The following is a 21796-nucleotide window of genomic DNA, read 5'->3' as shown; positions in this document are numbered from 1 at the left end:
GAGATAAGGGAGAGTGTGTCAAGACGGGGTACTTAAGGTTTCAAGCGCAAAAAACGAAAATTATCGAATATATATTTTATTATTTTATTTAATAACCATCTTTGGATATTAGTCTTTCGTACTAAAGGCGTACAAAGACCATCTGTTTCATAAAAAATCATAAAATTAATAATATGGAAAAAATTGCAAATCTCACCATCTTGCTCTACTGGTGGGTAAGATGGGGTACTAATAAAGCAACATATTCCCTAGTAGAAATTTGTCCTAGTTATTATAAAGGAATTGGCTAGTCGTGCTTTAAATTGTCTATAGTTACTTTACTTGCCAACTGGCTAAATAACTGGAATGGAGTCAAATTAATCCTTTTAAAGTACTGAAAATTTGTTTAATATTAAGATTTATTGTAATTAACACATTTATTTCACGCAATTAATAGGAGTGGATGGGGCAAGGATAGTTAGGTAAGACCTTTTTGGATCTAGCGGCCAAATTTGAATATGTATCTGCAAACGAAAATTATTTTTAGAAAGCCTGATTATTTGGCTATAATTTTGCAATACATTATTTTACTGTAGACACAAATCCCTACGAGATACGAATGAAAAAGTAAACGAAATTTTTAACTATCCTTGCCCCAGCACCGGGGCAAGTATAGTTAAAGAATTCAAATGTTATAAAAAATCAGTAGAGTTTCGTTAACTTTATTTTATTTGATTTAGACTATTCAATATTGATATCTGAAGTATTAAAAATATGTTTTTGAACATTTTCTTAATTTTAATTATTGCATTAAAATTCGTCTCAACTTGAATCTCAGTTTTAACAAATTTTCTTTAGAAAACTACCATTTTGTTGGTCAATAAGCTTTGTTTTCCGTATATAATTACGCACTATTATGTATATCAGCCTAAAAAGAACAATTAAACAATTTTTTTTATAATTTACAGTCGCATTAGCAGGATTGTACCGTGCTATATTAGCTCTAACTATCTTTGCCCCGTGGGGGAAAAAGGACCCATATTTCAAATTTTTCCTAATTTTTTGTAAAACGACGTGAATGTAATTGAAAATAAAAACGATAGAACTCCAGAAAACATTTACGTAAATAAATATTCGGAAGCACTAATAAAGAAAACAATGTGATAACACGTGACAAAGATTCCGTTGACATTTTTAAAAAACAGGTGTTTTTAAAAATAAACTCCTAACTTCGCAAATGGTGTCAGATTGGCTTCCAATTTTTATTATCATCTGTTGGTGTTAAGACTCGAAAATATCATGAATGACGCGCTAATTTAAACAAACCGTTTAAGCAATACAGTCACTAACTATCCTTGCCCCCTTGCCCCATCCTCCTCTATAAAAATTCTATTTAGCACCAAAAACATACAATAAAAATAGTTTTTAAAAATTTCTGTATCCATTATAATGTATACATAATAAATGGAATACAATAAAAAATTATATATTAACATTTTATAATTTTTAATTAATTAGTTGAATTATTATATAAAAATATAATGGAAATAGTAAATTATTACATGTGATTTCCTACATTACTTTTTGATTTTTAATTCAATTACAAAAAAATTCTAAATTCGAATATTCTAAATATTTACTGTTTCCAAACAACTTTAATTTTTTTAAGCTATTATTAACAATAACACTGAAACAAACATTTTTTATTGCTATAAACATTATAATCTATAAAAACCTTAAAAGAATAACGCAATTTCATCGAAAAAAATCTTTAGGGGTAATGGGGATCGAATTCGGGTCCCGCTGGACTAAAGTCGCACGTTTAACGCACTCGAACGTTCAACGCAGTAAATGCTGAGGATTAAGAACCACACATGTTTCAGTTCAGTGCCGTAACTAGAGATTTTAAGCATTGGTATATACTTTTAATATTTTTTATGTAATTAAACATTTCTTATAAATAGGGGAGAGTGGGGCAAACCGGCACGGTGGGTAAACCGGTCAGGTGTCAATATCTCTGAAATGGCGAGATTGTCAAAAGTTCTATTTAGAAATTTGAAACAACCATGTGTAGTATACCTAATTTTTCAATTTGGCAATTTTTACTTTTGTTTGTGGAGAAAAAGTGGGAGAAACGCTGGGAGAAAAAGTTTTTTTAAAGTTTTTTTCTACACTTTTACGAATTTTTTCTTAAGGAAATTCTAAAGAAATCGTATAATATTTCCAAATATTAGGTCTTGGGTTTTGAAGGTACACACCTCAGGAATATTTACCACCAAAAACTTTGTTGAATTTGCAAAGCGTTTCTTTTAAACAAATATTTATTCTCAAAATGAGCCTGTGGAGCAAAGAGGCCAGTTTTCGGTGTGGCAAACCGGCCATAGGATATTTTCATTGTATTAGAGTTTTAAGAAAATTATTATTATTAATTAGAATGTTTTTTTCATTAAAATATTTACTGTCAATGAAAAATAATTGTCTTCCAATGAGAATTAGACCCTTTAATATTGTTTCTCTGATAATTTCAAACATTTTTTTTGTTATTTAAAAAAATTATTTATTTAATTAAAATTTGATCCTGTATTATTATTTACATTATTACAAGCATTGTTCACATGATTCTATATGTTTGTTGTTATTGTAGATTATTATACAAATGCAATATTACAGATAAAAAAACCCAAGTGACCGGTTTGCACCATGGGGGTGGCCGGTTTACCCCAGGGGGTGGGGCAAACCGGCCCGTTTGCAAATTTTTTTCAAGTTAACCCAGAAACTATCCATTTTAATAATTTTTTTAAACAGGGTAGGAGTACTTTAAAGTAACATTAAAAAGACTAGATGGAAATTATATCTAGCCAATATCAAATTCAACTTGAATCTTTGACAAAGAGCGGTGGTCAGTAACTTTACAGTTATTTACAAGTCCGCCTAGAATCAGCGTCGGTGACAAAAACTGTCCAGTAACTTGAACAATCGAGTGGCTCCATGACAAATTTCTACTAGGGTTAACTCTTTGTAAAATTATAAGGGGGAGGTAAAGTCATACGATAATTCCCCATAATGTCATGACGTAGAGGTTAATTAACTTTTGAGGGGATGGGTATCTTATGGATATATTTTTAATTTTTATTGTTTTAATTGGCTGTTACAATATTTTCTTAATAAGAAATCAACAAATAACAAGTTAAGGAATATTTTTGTGGACTTATTGAACTAAGGAAAGTAGTAAAATTTATTAAGAATGTATTCAGTATACACTGCAAAAACAAGTGACTTATTTTGAGACGTTTTGTTCACATATTTAAAACACATGAGTTGTCTTGTGTCCACATATTTAAAACAGATATGTGTCTCATTTTTAGACGCTATAAAATGTCTCACACACACTAAAATAAACTTTCTTACAATATATGATAAAGCTGAAAGGAAGTTTTAGTATTTTATTTTTCAAAAGTAGGACATTCAGGGTTGATATCAAAGATTGATATAATTTTACGAATAGCTTTTAAAGTAGTAGTATAGTAAACAGACGCGTCCATTCGTTATTTACAAAATTTATGTACGAAAATTCAAAACCACTTTTTCGTAATTTGCTAAAACTATTAACAAAAAATCAGAACTATAGTATATGGTCGTGACAGTAGACGACCAAACTCTTTGTTATCTCCCTTTTTTTACTCAATGATAGGCAACAATGGATTTTCTAAATTTTCTTCATAACATAATAACACACACTACCCTACCACATATAAAGCATTGAGAATTCACATCGGCAAACTCACACTAACAGATTTTTTCTGCGCCCAGTAAAAAAAATTCGATACACGGACCGTGGAGTTCGTATGCAAGCTCGGTAGCTCTTATGAGAAATATGAGAAATCTCTCATACGAGCCTTTTCCGTAATGAGAAGTGTATAGATGCTTGTATACGAGGTGACTTTTAAAGCATTTTTCTTAATATAACACTATTTTAAAGTAAATGTAGATAATAGAAATGAATTTTCAAAGTAAAACAAAGCTAAATTTATAAGGGAAATCAAGTTTTAAGAAAAAAAGGATAATTTTGTTCAAAGAATTTATTCACACTGAAAAAAGGTTAGAATTTGATAATTCCTTGTTACTCTTACTTACCGACATTAGATATTTCTCGGATGCGGTAAGCACGATTTTGTATTGGCGGTAGAATAAATAAGTTTTTCTTCATTGCTAATTAATAATATATTATTATTTACTTATTATATAAATGTTCATATAAAATATTTAAATTTAATACAAAATCGTGCTTACCGCATCCGAGAAATATCTAATGTCGGTAAGTAAGAGTAACAAGGAATTATCAAATTCTAACCTTTTTTCAGTGTGAATAAATTTTTTGAACAAAATTATCCTTTTTTTCTTAAAACTTCATTTCCCTTATAAATTTAGCTTCGTTTTACTTTGAAAATTCATTTCTATTATCTACATTTACTTTAAAATAGTGTTACATTAATAAAAATGCTTTAAAAGTCACCTCGTATACAAGCATCTATACACTTCTCATTACGGAAAAGGCTCGTATGAGAGATTTCTCATACGAGCTACCGAGCTCGTATACGAACTCCGCGGTCCGTGTATCGAACTTTTTTTTACTGGGCAGTACAAAGATTTTTTATGTATCTTATACACATTGAGTCACATTTAAAATGAAACACGAAATGAAATGAAATGTTTCAATATAAAACAGATTTTGTATCTCAATTGTTTAAACAATTAAAGCAACTCATTTTGAGACACGAGTGAGATACCAGTTTTTGCAGTGTATGTGAATGTAATTTCTAACTGGGAATAATAGACAGTTCATCACATTTCTTTAAATTACTTACTGGACATTTTCCAATTTCTGATAATACATTTTAGTTTCTTTTTAATACATAAATAAAACAGAATTTCTCAATAACCATTTTTCAATTTTACAACTGCACACAGTAAAAAGGCAGTCTTATTTTCATCCATGAAACTTTGACCATGACTTTGTTTAATTTTAAATCATGTATTTTCACTGAATTTAAAGAGAAAATTATGCATATTATCGGAAAAGAATGTACTGAATTTATTGCAATCATGTTAAAAAATAGCAGTTGTATACTTAATTTAAAAAGTTGGAACTATCAATTCATATTGCCTGTTCTTATTTTCATGCAAGAGGAGTTTACATTAAGACTGCCATTACTTTCAAGACTTGTTTAATTTTAGACAGTTCTTAAAATAAGATTTTCTTTTACTCGCACTATTAATGTTTTACAATATCTAAATTACAATAATAAGAAATTAAAATAAAAGACTTAAAAATCATGTTGTCTTTACAATTATGTTTTTATTTGATTTTTTCCATTTCGTCGTTTTCACTTTCATTTTCTCTCCACTCAATGCAGTTTTCTTAAAAATTTGTGAACGATGTAGATTTCTTCCGTCTAGTTTATTTTGTGACAAGTATTGTTTTCCTGGAAAACCATTTTTCATTAATTATTATTTTCACAATTTCAAAAATTTAAAATTTGTTTATGAAACTTCTCAATACTGTAAAAATCTTAACCTTGTAATTATTTATGTTAATTATTTTTTTAGGGTAACAAATTAGAATTTTAAAAATATTTGTGTTAATAATGACCACTGCAATTTAGACGAAATATGTGAACAACTTTTTTTACATTTTTCCTTTACGTAGTTCGTTTTAAGTGTTGTTCTCTTCTCAAGTTTGAAACCCATTCAAAACGGCTGGTGAGTCAGTTTAATAATTTTAATATGAAGCCTAATTGCTTTATCTTCCCACTTGCCACAATTTATTTTTACAACAAAATTAAAAATTGAAAAGTTTTGGATATATTCAGTAAATTATACTTCATTAGAGGGTATTCAAGTATTACGTAAGCATATTTTTAAGGTTTTTAGAGACCCTGTCCTCCCCCTTGTAAGATTTTTTACATTCATTAGCGCCATTTTTCTGATAAAAGTAAACAATAGTTAGATCCCCCCCTCAAATGTTTACATAATAAGTGAATAGTCCCTTATCCCAAAAAAATTACCTTCAGATGTTGCTCATCAGAAATTGCTTGCCGGTGTCAATTCATTTTGGATAAAATATTTATGTATTCAGAAAGTCGACACATTTTAAGATTTAATATTGTTGAATATACTTTTTTTCTTTTGTTGTTTGATTGCGTCACTTCAGTATGAAATTGAAGTTTCCTCGAACAAAAAAATTTATGAAACATTAGTGGTCTAATACTTTTGTTATTACTTAATCTTTATTTCATAATTTTATTTAAATTAAAGTTAATGCGTTATTATAGCAGCAGTTGTCAATGGCTTAGTTTACAATAGTTTAAAATATAAACATGAATTAAAAAAATTAAAAATTTGCATTGTTTGTAATATTTTTTGTAATATAAAGAATGAGTAACATATTACAAAATATTTATATTCGTTTGTTTAATTACCTTTTTAATTTTCAAATAAAGATTAATTTGCAATAAAATTTTGTTATTTCAGTTAAATGAAATGTCTTATTTGAAATACTACAATTAGGATGGAAATCACTTTATTTATATTTGGACAGTAGAAATATATGTAATCTGTTGTTCTACTTAATTTTTCCCTGGTGATAAAGTTTTATTTGGAATTAAAATAAAGAAGTTTTTAACAGTAGAACAGCGATAATCGAAAACTCGGATAATAGGAACTAATGGAAATTTTAAAAAGTTAAATGCAATGAGCAGAAATAGTGGTTCTGTGAATTTTTTTTCGCCATAGACATGAGAAAGTATCTTTTTGGGACCTGTTTTATGCAAATAAAGTAGCACTTTTTAAGCAATTCTAGACAACTGCCGGAAAAATACTTTATGGCAGCTAACTGTCGTAAAAAGTCTTTTTACGGCAGTTAGTTGCCATTAAGTCTTTTTACGGCAGTTGTGCAGAACTGTCCTGTGTCAGTTTACTAGATTGAAAAATTGAATGATTGAAAGATTAAATGATTGAAAAATTGAAAGGTTGAATGGTTAAATGACTGAAAGATTGAACGATTGAAAGGTTGAATGATTAAAAGATTAATATTGAAAAATTGAATGATTGAGAGATTGTGATTGAAAGATTAAAAGGTTTAAAGAATGAATGATTGAAAGATTAAATTATGAAATTTTAGAAAGATGGAAAGATTAAAGGATTGAATGATTAAAAGATTGAAAGATTAAAAGGTTAACTTTTTCATATCAATGTCGAAAAAATAGCGTATGCGGCTCGCAAACTTTTAGGTTCTGATGATTTTAATACTCGCTGTCAGTGCGACTTCGGTTTGACTCCAACTCGCCTGCGCGGCTCGTTTCCGTTTCGCCTTCGTCGCACTAACGACAGTTCCTTTTGAAAACGAACGTCATTTTTGATTACTCAACTACATAAGAAACGTAAGCTATTGACAACAGCGTAGATAATTATTACTGCTAGCAATACTATTTAAATAAATGATTTTTCAAAATTTAATAAATATTAAACATTTTTCATACGTACCATATTATTATTTATTTTTAGCTTGGTTGTTGTTGTAGTTGTATTCGTTTTTTTTTTTTTTTTTTTTTTTCTCCTGGTGGAAATGCATTTAGGCACACCGTACGGTAGTGTGGGACTCTCCATTGTTGGACCTACCCACTAAAACCACCATTCTTGCTCACATTAAATGTAGTGTATGCCCAATGACATTTGTGCGAAAATTCAGCACAAGAAATTTGGACAATTGAAAGTTCTACTTTCTTGCGAGATGACTCATCGCAAGCTGTAGGACTTTGTATTATTAACTTATTCTCTTGCGCGAAACTCAACGCAAGTAAAAAGTTTCTTTATTGTGCGGATCTCAATGCACGTACATTTTTTTCTTTTGCGCGAAACTCAACGCAAGTAATATTTTTTTTAATGTACGCATCTCTCGATGCACATAAATTTTTTCTATTGCGCGAAACTCAACGCAAGTAAAAAGTTTTTTCTATACGCGAAAATCAGCGCAAGAATTAGGAATTTTCTGTTGCGCGAAAATCAACGCAAGTTATAAATTCATTTTTCTCCAAATGAACGTCATCGGAGGTAATAAAATTACTTTCTTGTATTCGATATTAATCTACTGTTGAAATGTTTGACAAAGGAATTGCATAGTACTTCTTCTTTATGCAAAAAACTGTTGCTGGAACTGTTATGTCATGGTAGGACACAAAGCGCAATGTTTCAGAAGGAAGTACTCTCCTTATGTGCTCTGTTCCATACAGATTCTCTATGACTTGAAACTGTTTACCAATAAGTCCAGAAACTGTTCTTTCTCCATTTCTATATGACAAGAAAGTCATAATAGAAAAAAAATCTTTTCCATTATAAGCAATACTGTCACAGAACTTTCGTTTCACAATGTCATGCTTTCTATACTTTACTCCGTGAATTTTCGCTTGCTTGTGAATGTGCACAAGTGTATTTTCATCAATTACCTCTTCTGCTTCTCGTATTAGGCGGAGTAACAGTTCGCTAGGGTATCTCTGTCTTTCTTTACCTATTCCAACATAATAATGTCCTGGTGACATATTTTGTGGAATAGGTTCATCTTTGATCTCCAGCAATTTTCTTACTCTTCTCTTTGTTTTTTCAGCAATGTCATCTGCGTTAATAGAAGATTCAACAAATTTTCTCAAAAAAAAGCGATCGACAATTTGATCTGCACGATCATGCGGACTTTTTACATCATCTTTTATTTTTGCACCAAAGCTCTCAAATGGGAATGTGGAATATGCCCATGATGGTCCCCAAGATTTTACGGAATTTGGACCATGTTCCGCTGTATGTACATTATATGTCATATTCGCGTTTCCATAAATATCTGAGGTAGCCACAAACTGCCTTAATAGAGTTTGTGCAAGATTCAAGTCGCGTTCAGATATTGATACATTATTTAAAATGAATACAGATTCACTCAGTAACCTTAGATTAGTAAAGTAAGGTTCTTTTAAAATGTCTTCAAGACATGGAAGAGCATAGTAAAATAGCCAGTTACGCCATTCGCTTGCTTTCCATTTGTGAAAAGTACATATACTTCGTGCTTGTCTACAAACTCTTGAAGGCAATTGTATTTTTTTGAGTTTCTTGTCAATCTTTTTCATAATTTTCTTTTGTCCAATATACCACTCTTTTCCAACATCTTCTAAAATGTGTGTGGTAATCTGTTTAGCGCATCCTAGAAAATAGCCGTGAACGTCATCGTGTATAGGGCCTTCTGCTAAATCAAAATGGCGTAAGGATGCAAAAGCATTGCATCCTCTTACACCCAAGAACGGTTCTTTATCCTGAAATACAATTTCTATGCATTGCAATATTTCATTGTGCTTGCGCAAGATAATTTCTTCATTGGGAAAAATAATTTTAGTATTATCCCAAAATCCTTGTATGTAGCATTTTGGACAACCGTAATACGAATTGTGAGGACACATTCGTAAACCTTCTGCCTTTGCTACTGCGTCTGCAGTAAATATTAAAGTTGTAAACTTACTCTCAACTTCGGGTCCATCTGGTCCTTCTGGATGCCATTTTATGCCTTCTTCCTCCAAGTGTCGTAATTGTTTAACAATTGGAAGTAAAAGAGAAGTGACATTTGGCTTTTTCTTACCTACGTAAATCCCTGCTAAAAGAACGTGTTTATTACGAGCATGGGGTGGCAATTCATTGATTTGTAACAGAATTGGAGTCACAGAAGCGTTTGATGATTTTGCCAAAGATACACCATCAACCCATAATGTGAAGGAGTAATTATATGGATTGTTCAAGAACCTACCTTCTTGAGAAAGTTTAACGTACCTTTCTCCATCGTAAATGTCCTCCTTATTATCATGATTTATCTTAACCCGTTCATACTTATAGCGCAAAGATGCAGCTATGTTTGGGAGTTTAAAGAAATCATGTAGTTGAGGAACGAGAAGTGGAAGAATAAACGTACCTAAATTGTCTTTGTCCTTGCCAGGTCCGCAATCACCACAGTGACAGTCTTTGGTTGGTTTCTTTCCATCACCAATTTTATCGTTGCAAAGGGTACAATATACTGAATACATTAAATTTGACCTATCTCTCTTCAACACTTTCCATAATTTCTCTTTCGTTGTTGGTAAATTGCATTCAATATACAAATCTTTGGAACATTGAAAGTCAGATATCAAACTTTCGTAGGTGCCTTTGTGTCTTACATTTCGCGCTAAACATGTTAACAGGATATCTTTAGCTCTTACATTGATGTCATTTTGTAGGTTAACATTCATTCTGAAATTTTCATCAAACCCTTGGAAAATTGGACGTTCTGGACGTTCAAATTCATCATCAGAATCACCATTTAAATCATCATCAGAATCAACATCAGAATCACGATCAGGATCACCATCAGGATCACCATCAGGATCAAAATCATCTTCAGAATCATCTTCAGAATCATTAGATGATTCTTCTGAAACCTCCATTTCTTCATTGACATCAACTCTTTCAGCACTACCTTCATCATTTCTATTTACATCGTCTCTTGAAGGCATATTTTCAACTCCGATGTCAGCATTTTCTATTTCTTCCTCGTGTCGCATGCCATCATTTTCATTGCGGTTTTCATTCTCAAAGGATTGATCCATACCATCATGGATCTCTCCTTCAGAACAGACGTCCATGTTTAACAGCAATGGATGATCTTTCTTTCTACCAGCTTCTGAAATACATTTTAAAGTATTAAAAAATATGGTAATTATGTCGTTACACGGCTCCTATCGTATCTAAAAATCTAGAGCTTCTAATTTTGTTTTTTTTTGTAAATTTCTCTTATATCATAAGTAACTAGAAGGGTCAGCAAGATAAATCACGTAATATACGTAATATTTCTTTTTCATGGGTTCTGTCGTATTTCTAAAAATATTACTAGAAAATTTAAAAGGTAAGGACATCCGGGAAATGTCCCTCTCAAAAAGTGGTTTCTCGCGTTTCGTCTCACTGATAAATAAGATTTTATAGCTTGTTCGGTTTTATCAGGAAAATAAGAGAATTCGTGCTGTTAAAGAATATTCACGAAATTTGCTAATAACTTTTGAAATTCGTATTGAAAAAGAAAATTAAAAAGTTGGATTTTTGGTGAGAGTGCGAAACAATATGGTAGCGAGCCATATAAAAAGGCCTAGAAGGTGGCGCCAATTCATAGGGAGTGACCACAACTTGAACTACGAAAATGTCTTAACCGCAAATTACTCCAAGTAATTTCTTTTTTCTACTTTCTTTCGACAAATTATTGTCAAAACGGAGATGACCCCCTGCAGAATACTCTCCTTTATCATTCCAAATAAATTTTAATTCCAAATATCCTATTCAAACAACAAATAGTGTATTCTACGAAAGTCTTTTTTCCCGAAAAACCGAATGTTTTAACAATTTTGTTAACAATTATTTATAATAGTTATGCAAAATACCGAGATGTCCCCCTGCAGGGCTCCGTCATCTATTAATTCAAAAAAATCCTAAACCAAAATATGCTTTTCTTTTTTAATATAGTGTATTCTACGAAACCACTATTATATCCCGGATGACCTTAATAGACGTAATTTACGTAAAATGCAGTAAAAACAAAAAATTACATTTTTAAAAATTACAACAAAAATACATAAAAAAGAATGTTATGTATTTAATGTATTTTAAGTAATTTACGAGTTTTATTTTGCTGTCCTTGCTTGTTACTTATAAAATAAGAGAAATTAACAAAAAAAATTTTTTTTAATTGGATTTTTACATATTAGAGAAGTCGCTTAACTAAAAAATATTATTTGCGGAGAATATAATGTTATAAAACAGATAAAAGAATACTTTTGATTAAATAATAAATTAATAATAATTCATACATTGTTACAAACCGTATTTAATGTTTACTAGAAAAAGTAAACCAATATTTGACTATATTATTTACATGCGCGTTATAAGTAGTAATAGAAAATTAGTGCTGAAGCGCGCGTAAAGTTTCTCGTGATAAATTTAGAAATTTAAAAATAATATTTAATATTATAATTCTATAAATATTATTTAAAGGTTTTTGAAATTTCGTATGTAACAAGTATTCATACGAAAAACTTTTGATTAATTTTTATAAATTTGTTAATTTATTTTCATATATTAAAAAAAAACTTTTTATGCAACAACAACTACAGGCGCATACTAAGTTTCCCCTTTTAACCCAGCGGTCAATTAAGTATTCATTGTTACCGTAGGACAAAAATTAATTCTTTATTGGGCAGCTATGTCATATGGAGATATTAAAATGCACTGTCAAAGGTAGCATAAAGTGACCAAAATACGCCTTTGTTGCATAAAGTTCAGTATGTTACATAATATAGTGTGCAGCAAAATTGTTTATGTGCCTCGCCCAATATTGAAGAACTCGGACTTACTTACCTTCTGTTGTATAATGTTCTGTTCTTGTAAAAGCGATAAATTTCTCTATAATAGTAAAAGTCTTTGCTGTGGCAACTAAACATTTCTGTAAAATAGTGAAACTTACAGCCGTTTAAAATAGTTTTCTTTCATGTTTAATAATAATTATCTTACAAAGAAACAAGGTAACTTTTGCATTTCTTATATTTAAGATGGTAATTAAAAATTTTATAGCTTTTCCATAATTGCAACTTTTACACAAAAGGTGAGATAACTTGAATAGTCAAGAACATAATCCTTTTATGGTAATTGTACAATGAAGCGCAATAACAAGATATCACGTCCGCGTGATATCAAATCATTTTCACAATTTTACAACTGCACTATTAGTGTCTTACAATATCTAAATTACAATCATAAGAAATTAAAATAAAAGACTTTAAAATCATGTGGTCTTTATAATATGTTTTTATTTGATGTCTTACATTTCGTCCTTTTCACTTTCATTATTGTGTAACAAGTATTGTCCTAAAAAAATTGTTATTTATTATTTTCACAATTTCAAAAATTTGAATTTTATTTTTATTAAACTTTTTAATACTAAAAACTTTCAGCTTAAAATTATTTGCATTCATACGTACCATATTATTATTTATTTTTAGCTTGGTTGTTGTTGTAGTTGTATTCGTTTTTTTTTTTTTTTTTTTTTTCTCCTGGTGGAAATGCATTTAGGCACACCGTACGGTAGTGTGGGACTCTCCATTGTTGGACCTACCCACTAAAACCACCATTCTTGGTCACATTAAATGTAGTGTATGCCCAATGACATTTGTGCGAAAATTCAGCACAAGAAATTTGGACAATTGAAAGTTCTACTTTCTTGCGAGATGACTCATCGCAAGCTGTAGGACTTTGTATTATTAACTTATTCTCTTGCGCGAAACTCAACGCAAGTAAAAAGTTTCTTTATTGTGCGGATCTCAATGCACGTACATTTTTTTCTTTTGCGCGAAACTCAACGCAAGTAATATTTTTTTTACTGTACGCATCTCGATGCACATAAATTTTTTCTATTGCGCGAAACTCAACGCAAGTAAAAGGATTTTCCTATTGCGCGAAAATCAACGCAAGTAAAAGGATTTTTCTATTGCGCGAAAATCAACGCAAGTAAAAGGATTTTTCTATTGCGCGAAACTCAGCGCAGGTAAGAAAATTATTTTTATCGTGCAGATTTCTATGTACATAACTTTTTATCCATTGTGCGAATCTCAAAGCAAGTATTACTTTTCATTGGATGGAAATACTTAACTTCTTAAAAATGAGCAGAAAAGATTTTAATCAACAGCTGAGGTTGATGAGTTGTCATCCTGAAGTGAATCATTATAAAATCTCCTCTCGTTTTTTAAGGACTGTAAAATACGTGACTTTATATTTGCCAAAGTTAAAACGCTTTCTTCCACTTTTAATTTCGTCCTTTCAGTCATCTGAAGTTCCAGAATAATGTCTAGAATGAAAAAGTATGTATAAATTGTCTATTTTAAACAAATAAATAAAATTTCGAATCAAAGTTTTAATTCTCAAAGTTCTATGCCTTATTCTCTTTTGATTTTTCAATGTGAAAAACTTTAAATGTTTGCTCAAAGAGAGAATAAAAAAATCAGAATCAGAATATCATACCACTTTGGCACTGATGGACTTATCTATATGGGCAAATTCATTGAAAAAATTTAGAAAATTTTTAATGGTCTTAGAACCTTTTTGGTGAAAAATTTGATTAGTTACAGAATTTCAAAGTATAGAATATCAAAAACATCATTTCGAGTAAATTGAAATAAAAAATTATAATGTGAATAATTTTTGTTTTTCTACGAATTTATTCAGACAAGAATTGTATTGAGTCCATTACACCTTTAAGATGAAAAATTAATAGGTTTTGAATCCTCCCCTCCATTTTGAAAAAATTACGGACATCCGACAAAGTGGTCCCTTTTCTAAAATTGCCTTTTTTTAATTAATAAACCTGATTTTTTGCAAAGTTAATGGTTATATGTTATTTTATTGAGTTATTTAATGCAAAAAAATAGAAAGTAGACATACAAAAAATGTTAAGGGACTATTGTCAATAATCTAAGAAAATATCGAAATTTTCATTTCTAAAAAATCGAAATTAAAAATTCTAAGGCGAATTTCTCTGTTTCTTCTGGGAAGTTATTTAGATGAGAGTTGTTTTAATTCTAGTACACCCTCAAGATAAAAAATCAAGTTCATCTAAAGAGATTAGAGAACAATTCTAACGAATTTTTAACTTTTACCGTCTGGTATCTATTACGATGGTAAATTAACCCAGAAACACAGCATTTCTTCTATTTTATGAGAAGCATGTGTATAAAAAGTTGTAGAACATTAAAAAATAATTTTTGAGGTTTATTGTCTAGAAAGAACCCTTGAGAAGAGAATACCGTTTGTACATTTAATTAATGTCAAATACCGGGAAATTATCTCCCCGAATAAAAAATTCCTCTTATCTAAATAGAGGGAATTAGGTAATAAAAAGACTACCAGTGATCTGTCTGCTTAATTTTAAAACAAATTATGTCCTTAGAAATGTGTAGTATGAATGTTAACATTGAGAATTTTAAATTTACATTATTCAAATTTGGGAAATAAATTTTTAAGAAATTTTTATGAAAATTCCCTGACTACCAAGTTTTTCCAAAGAATTGATCTTTTATACTTTAAAGAGGATTAAAACTTTGAAATGGGATTCGATTAATGTAAAATTCTTACTTCTAATCTTGTCTATATCATTATCTGTAACTTGAACATAATTGCCAGTGACTGTTTTCGGTTTTTGATAGTACGCTATAGCCAACTGCTCCTTTGACCAATAGCCTCTCAATAAGCAGGTTACCCTACTTGACAGTTTGTCACACCCTATCACTTTCTGCAGTACATCATTTGAAATGTTGACACCAGCACAAGAAACCTACAAACAAATGAGCAAGTCATAAATAATTATTAGTTATAATATTCAACGTATTTATTCTGTCAGTAAAAAAAAATGGAAAAAATCGCATTTTATGAAAACATTCCGTGCCTGCATGAAGGTTTTTCATTTTCCTAAGAGTATTACATTTAGATTTTACATTAAACTAATTTTTAAATATTCAATTGGTAATGTAATATATAATTAATATTTACATTTATTTTGATAAATACAGCATAAAATTTTGTATACATACCACACTGTCGGTCCTACCGCATGCCTCTAACGCTGCATTCGTGGGATTGTCAGAATTATTTCTAATAATTCTGATGTCCCTTTGTATTGGAGCAATTGCTTCATCAATAATTCCTCGAATCTCGACGAGGCTTGGACCTACGTGTGGTAAAGGTTGGAGATTATTCACTTCAGAGGTACGTGATTTTTTTAAGGCGTCTATCTCCTCTTTTTGATCCATTACAATTCTCGTCAATCTAAGGTTATCTTTGCGCAATTGTTCCAATTCAAGATATGGATCACCATGTTCTTCAGTCTATGAATAATTTTTACAATTAAGTTTATGTTTAAAGAGATTTATTAAAAGAAAAAATATTACTCAAAGTTACCTGCGTTTCGGATGATGTAACAACAGCCTTGGTTAATAAATCTCGCACAGATTTTTCCTTATCTGCAATGTCCTAAAGTTTAAAGGCAAAAACGGATTAATGCTGTATATTACCAACTAAATAATATAAATAACTATTACTATTTTACTAGGATAATAGACAGAGAAAAGAAAATTGGCGGGAGAAATAAAGTAGATGATACTAATTCTAATTTGTAGGTTCTAGACATTTATACTAACCCCAAAAGCAGCGTCGTGACAAGCATGGTCATTCGAATCTGTGACTTGCTTATTTCCTTGTTTTACTTTTTTCTGGAAATAAAAGATTAATACTATATCAAACAACTTTTTCCTTTAAAAAAGTAACACAAATAGCACGTAATATTGCAACAAGATTGCTATATAGGAATCTTGCCTTATAAGTTTGCTACAATATTGTCTGGTAAGCTTGCTTAATTATTGCAGGAAGATTGACGCAAAATTATGACAAGCTAATTGAGAAAACTTTTATTTTATGATTTTAAAATATATTTCCAGACAGGACTGAAGCTTACGGTCACGAATAAATGTTTAATTAGAAGATTAACTTACTAGAAATAATGAAGCTGCTGCAGTTTCCTCATCAGAGTCTGCATTTGCAGGCCTTTTGCTCTTTAAAATATTTTTCTCCCTACGTTTTGTGTCATCTTCCCTCGTCGTGACTGGAGTCTAATCAAATTTATCAGTTGAAATTTTAAACATATATCGATATAATAATTTTCTTCAAACTACAAACTTTACACCCTAAAAAAAGTAATCGTACACTGAGAAAAAATTCGTTTATCCGAGTGGTAGAGATAGCTCGGTTAAAAATAGTAATTAAAAATAAATAAGATCCAAGATAACACGTAAGCTTGTGGCAAGGATTCCATGCAATCTTGCCAAGCTTGCAGCGCAACATTTCGGCAAGCTTGTCTGAGATGTTCAGTGCATGGCAAGCTTCTCAAGAAAGGTTGTTGTAATCTTTCTGTGAAAGGTTCTTGCAATCTTGCATTGAAATATTGTTATAAGCTTGTAAGAAAAGATTGCTGCAAGCTTACTACACAAGATTTCTGCAAGCTTGTTGCAAGAAATGTTGCCGCAAGTGTGTTGCAAGGTTGTTAGTGAGCACATTGGCCGCAGACAAAAAAAGCAGCCCAGCCTTCATTTGAGTCTAAATAATAACCATTACAATAGAGACAAGGTGTATTTTCCACTTTACCATCGCTAATTGATGATTTAACCTGACAAGCTTTTTTCTTTTTGGTCACTCTTATTTTATTCAGTCTTGATTTTAGTAGTTTTCTTAACTTCTCTTATTTCTCTTTTTTTTGCTTAATTTGTGAACCCCGTCTTGCCCCACCCTCTCCTACCCTATCTTGCCCCCACCTACGAAATTGAAGAAAAAGATTAATTACTACTATTCACGATTCAACAAAGAAAAAAAACATATGCTTCCTTTCTCCTGTAACCCTTGACAGTTAAAAAAAAATTTATACAGTCCATTAACTGTCATTATTAAATAATAAACACCTCTTAAAAAAAGTGAAAAAATAACAAGAAAATCGTCGAAAACAGTTTTTTTAGGAAAACAGATAAAAGATTTGTTCTCATGACTTTTAGGTTTTATAAACAAGATACTATCGTCTCGGTGCAGTATTATGTAAAATATAATCGCGATTGGTTAATTCGTTTGTTAAATAAGGCCGGTACCCCGTCTTGTCCCCCACCCCGTCTTGCCCTACTCTCCCCTATCAAAAATAATAGGAGAGACTAGGTGAAGTTGTTACAATTTTGATCAAATCAGTAACAGTGATTGAGTTTAACTCCAATTTATTTGGTCATACTATTAATACAAAGGTATAATATCTACTTTCAAAAGGCCATAATTAATTAAGCTCTATATCTATTATTTAATTAACTAGAAGCATTTGAGTGACAGCGTGTACATTGTAACAACTGCACAGCGGATCAACCGCACCTAGTCTCCCCTATTCATTACCCTTACTTGAGAGTATTTGCCGTTGGTATACTACTTGCTAATTATGTTTTTAAGCAAATAAAAAAGCAATTGTAAAATACACAAAATTAAATAATTTTACTAAAATAAATATAATTAATGGTTAATATTTAATTACTTAGAATAATTGATAACTTTATTTGTTTATTTAACTTCATTAAAAATCAATATTTTTAACATGAAAACTTTAAAAAATTAAATTTTTTTATTATTAACCAGCAAAGATTAAAATCAATTTTACATCCAAAGGGAATAATTTTTGAAGGGTATAAAAGAATTTCTCTGGTAAGTACAAGAATACTTTTTTCTTGGTGTAAATAATATAAACATTATTAATAAAATATTACATCCAATTTTGCAGTCGGCCTGGGAGCATCGTATAGGGAGGGGGTAAATCTAATTTGAGGTCTGTTACCCCTCTGCCCCCGTCCTAATTTAGGCTCCAATTCCCTGGTTGCTTCATCTGGATGAGCTGAGGGAGTCGATGAAGTATTTTTCTGTTCTTCCATCTAGTAATGCAAAATTTTAAAAACTTATATTGTGTAAATAACAATTTTACAACAAATAATTTAGTAAACTTTATTACAAAATTTTGTATACAAAATGAGAATGTAATCCGCGGTTACTCGGCGCGTTTTTGAGACGTAAAGTATGCCTTTACTTCAAGCAGCAGTTTTACAGTCCTAGGACGAGAAAGTAGTCTTTACCGTCCACTTGTTGCGCAAGCAAGTGCACGGTAAAGACTACTTTCTCGTCCTAGGACTGTAAAACTGCTGCTTGAAGCAAAGCCATGCTTTACCTGAAATTAATCACTGAAGGTTGACAAATTTTTAGTGACTCTATTCTTACGATTTTAATTAATAGAATTTAATTGAAAAACAGTTTAAAATAATTAAAATAGTACTCATCTTTCACTGATTAACTAACTAAACAATAACTGAAATTTTCAATATGCATGGCAAAAGTTCCCAATAATTTTTTTAATGGTTAATCATTGAAAAAGACTAATGCTATGATTGTTTAGATCTAACAGAATGTTTTTGATAATTGCAGGGCTGGCTGCAATAAGAGGGCGAACGCGTGGTTGAAGGGGATAATACCAGTTAGGTATAACAGTGAGCGGCGCCCAGGCGGAAATTTCCAACCGGCGCGGATCCTAGCCCGTACTGACGCCGGTGTAACTGTACTGGCTCGGAACCGCCTGCCAACCGAATGTGAACGGGCATTCTACCGAATAGTGACTAGGCCAGGAGCGCGCTGGCAACCGGCTCGGAACTGGCATTCAACCGCCCGCTGACCGGCCGGGAGAAGCCGTTCCGTGTATAATTCAACCGGCTGGGACCTGGCACTCTACCGACCGCGGATTTTTCATTTAATAGCCAGCCGAGCGCTGGCATTCTACCGACTGACAACCGGGTCGGATCCAAATGATAATTTCAACAAATATCAATACAAAAAATAATAATTAATTGCAAAAGATAAATACTAATGACAATTCATTGACAGTTCACTTTACACATTTTTTTATACACTTAAACGCAATTTTTTATTACATAGACATTTGAAAAATCCTAACGCTTGGGGGTACGAACCTACGCCTAACCGAATATTCACGCACCGAAATCTCGCACGCTAACCACTATGCTACGCTCGCATGGGACTCTCAAATCTTAAATACTCTCAAGTGTCACTAGCTCAAATAAAACTTGTAGAATTACTACGCGTCAATGATACCGCTATATTTTCAATACTTAATTGAATGTATATTTAGGACTATTTCAATATTTCGTTAAAAAAGAAACTTGTTATATTTTTATTATTATATAATACATATATTGAATAATTGTTTTTCAATATAATAATATTGAACGTAATAATATTAATAATTTTAATTAATATCTCAATAATAATAAATTTATTATTATTAAGATATTATTAATTAACAGTAGTTTTTGTTTGTTTGACCGTATTATATATTTTGTAGGATAATGAAAAGGCCTTTTCATTATCCTACAAAATTATTAATTAACATTAATATTATTGAGAATTAATAATAAATTATCAATATTAATATTAATTAATAATATATCAATAACCATAAATTTATTATTATTGAGATATTAATTAAATTTATTAGTATCATTACCTTCAATATTATTATATTGAGAAACAATTATTCAATTATTATTGAGATATTATTAATTAATAATATATAATATTAATTAATAACGAATTTTTCTAATTATTTAATTTTTAACAAAGTCTCAATAAATAATTACTTAATATATTGATTAGATTCATTTATTAATAATTATTTTCTAAAATAATGCAATTACTTGTAATAATTATTTAATTTATAATGTGACAATAAATGACGAGATCCGCAGTCGGATCCGCCTCAGTACCGAGCCAGTACAGACTCAACATATCCGTCATTCTTCCGACGCCGCAGAAGAATAAGATCCGCCGGCGGAAGAAATCCAGTTCCGAGCCAGTACTGACAATAGTGGGAAGACGGTTCCGACAGTCGGAGCATAATCTGTACCGCGCCGGTTGCTTTTTCAGATCCGAATCGGTACAGACCGTCGGTACTTGCGGTCTGTACGGGCGCGGATCCCAGCCGGTTGTAAACTCCGACGTTCGTCCGACTTTTCCGCCTGGGCGCTTGTCTCTATATCTCTATAGAGGAAAATTATAGTATTAGGAAATTATAGTATAGAGGAAAATTTTTTTGGTTCTGGTCTGACTGAAGAAGACTAGAAATAGGAGAGATAGCAATATTAGCTGCTTAGGGAGCAATGGGGACCACAAGTATAGGTTAACAGGAGTTGGTTTTGTAAAAGTATAATAACGGGTGGACAAATTATAGTATTTTGCGTATTGAAACGCGTGTTCAGATGCGCAGAATCTCTTCTATTTCTAGTTTAAGCAAAGAGGTGGTGGCTCTGTATATTTTATACTATAAACAGTCAGTGTTTGTTTATCGTCCCTCTGTAATATGTATTGTTATTTTTACTTACCTTGGTAATAAGTGGATTCTTATCCAATTTTATGAGTATAACACTGCAAAAATCAGTGTTTTTTTATCAGTGTTTTTTTTATGTATCAAAAAAGACATTTGGACTATTAAAAATACGTATTTTGTAAATAAGTGTCTTATTTAAGCATCTTCGATGAACAATATAAGCTCCAAATGTATGCAATTTATTAGAAGGGTAATAAGACATTTTTTTTACTGTGAAAGCAGAGGAGGCCAAAAATTTAATTAATTACATTTTAAACCATGGAATGTTACTTTTAAATGAAATCTACAAATTTTTTTGTTAATAAGAAACGTTTGTCCTAAATCCACTTTATGTTCTCATAAAGAAGAAGGTACAGCTTAATATTTGACTCGGGTTTATATTTAATTAATAAATATTACATCAATGAAAATGAAGTAAAGAGCGAATTTTTTTAAAATAAATTAAAATAAAAAGACTTTTTTAAGTATGTTAAGAAAACTCTCGGCTATCATATTTTTAAACATATTTACATTAAGGATTTAGGAATGTAACGTTCAGTTGTACTGGAAGGATTTAGTATATTATGCATCTAGGGTGAAATTGCATGCTTTTGTGCCAACACTACAAACGTACTCACTGTTTTGTCACGCGGGGTGATTCGGAGGGTCCCCCACCGACGGGGTACAAAGGCAGTGCAAATACCAAGTGCGTGCTTATGCCCG

The 21796-nt window shown here is 30.9% G+C and overlaps 2 protein-coding genes across 3 annotated transcripts in view; both read left to right on the top strand.

Annotated features, from left to right (window-relative positions):
- Positions 1-21796, top strand: part of LOC122503881 (SET domain-containing protein SmydA-8) — a 182786-nt gene that overhangs the window by 42228 nt on the left and 118762 nt on the right. The window lies entirely within an intron of this gene.
- LOC122503884 (translation initiation factor IF-2-like) overlaps positions 1-21796 on the top strand; it is a 116455-nt gene that overhangs the window by 78000 nt on the left and 16659 nt on the right. Inside the window, exon 1 of one of the 2 annotated variants that reach the window (XM_043614643.1) lies at positions 19072-19171. The exons of the other annotated variant lie outside the window; for it this stretch is intronic. The gene's annotated coding sequence lies outside the window, so the exon portion shown is untranslated. Of the gene's footprint in view, positions 1-19071; positions 19172-21796 lie in introns of those variants that run through there. 2 annotated transcript variants of the gene reach the window in all.

The sequence above is a fragment of the Leptopilina heterotoma genome, unplaced genomic scaffold, assembly GCF_015476425.1.
Source record: "Leptopilina heterotoma isolate Lh14 unplaced genomic scaffold, ASM1547642v1 Lhet_272, whole genome shotgun sequence".
Taxonomy (NCBI): domain Eukaryota; kingdom Metazoa; phylum Arthropoda; class Insecta; order Hymenoptera; family Figitidae; genus Leptopilina; species Leptopilina heterotoma.
This window is presented reverse-complemented; position numbering and strand designations above follow the sequence as displayed.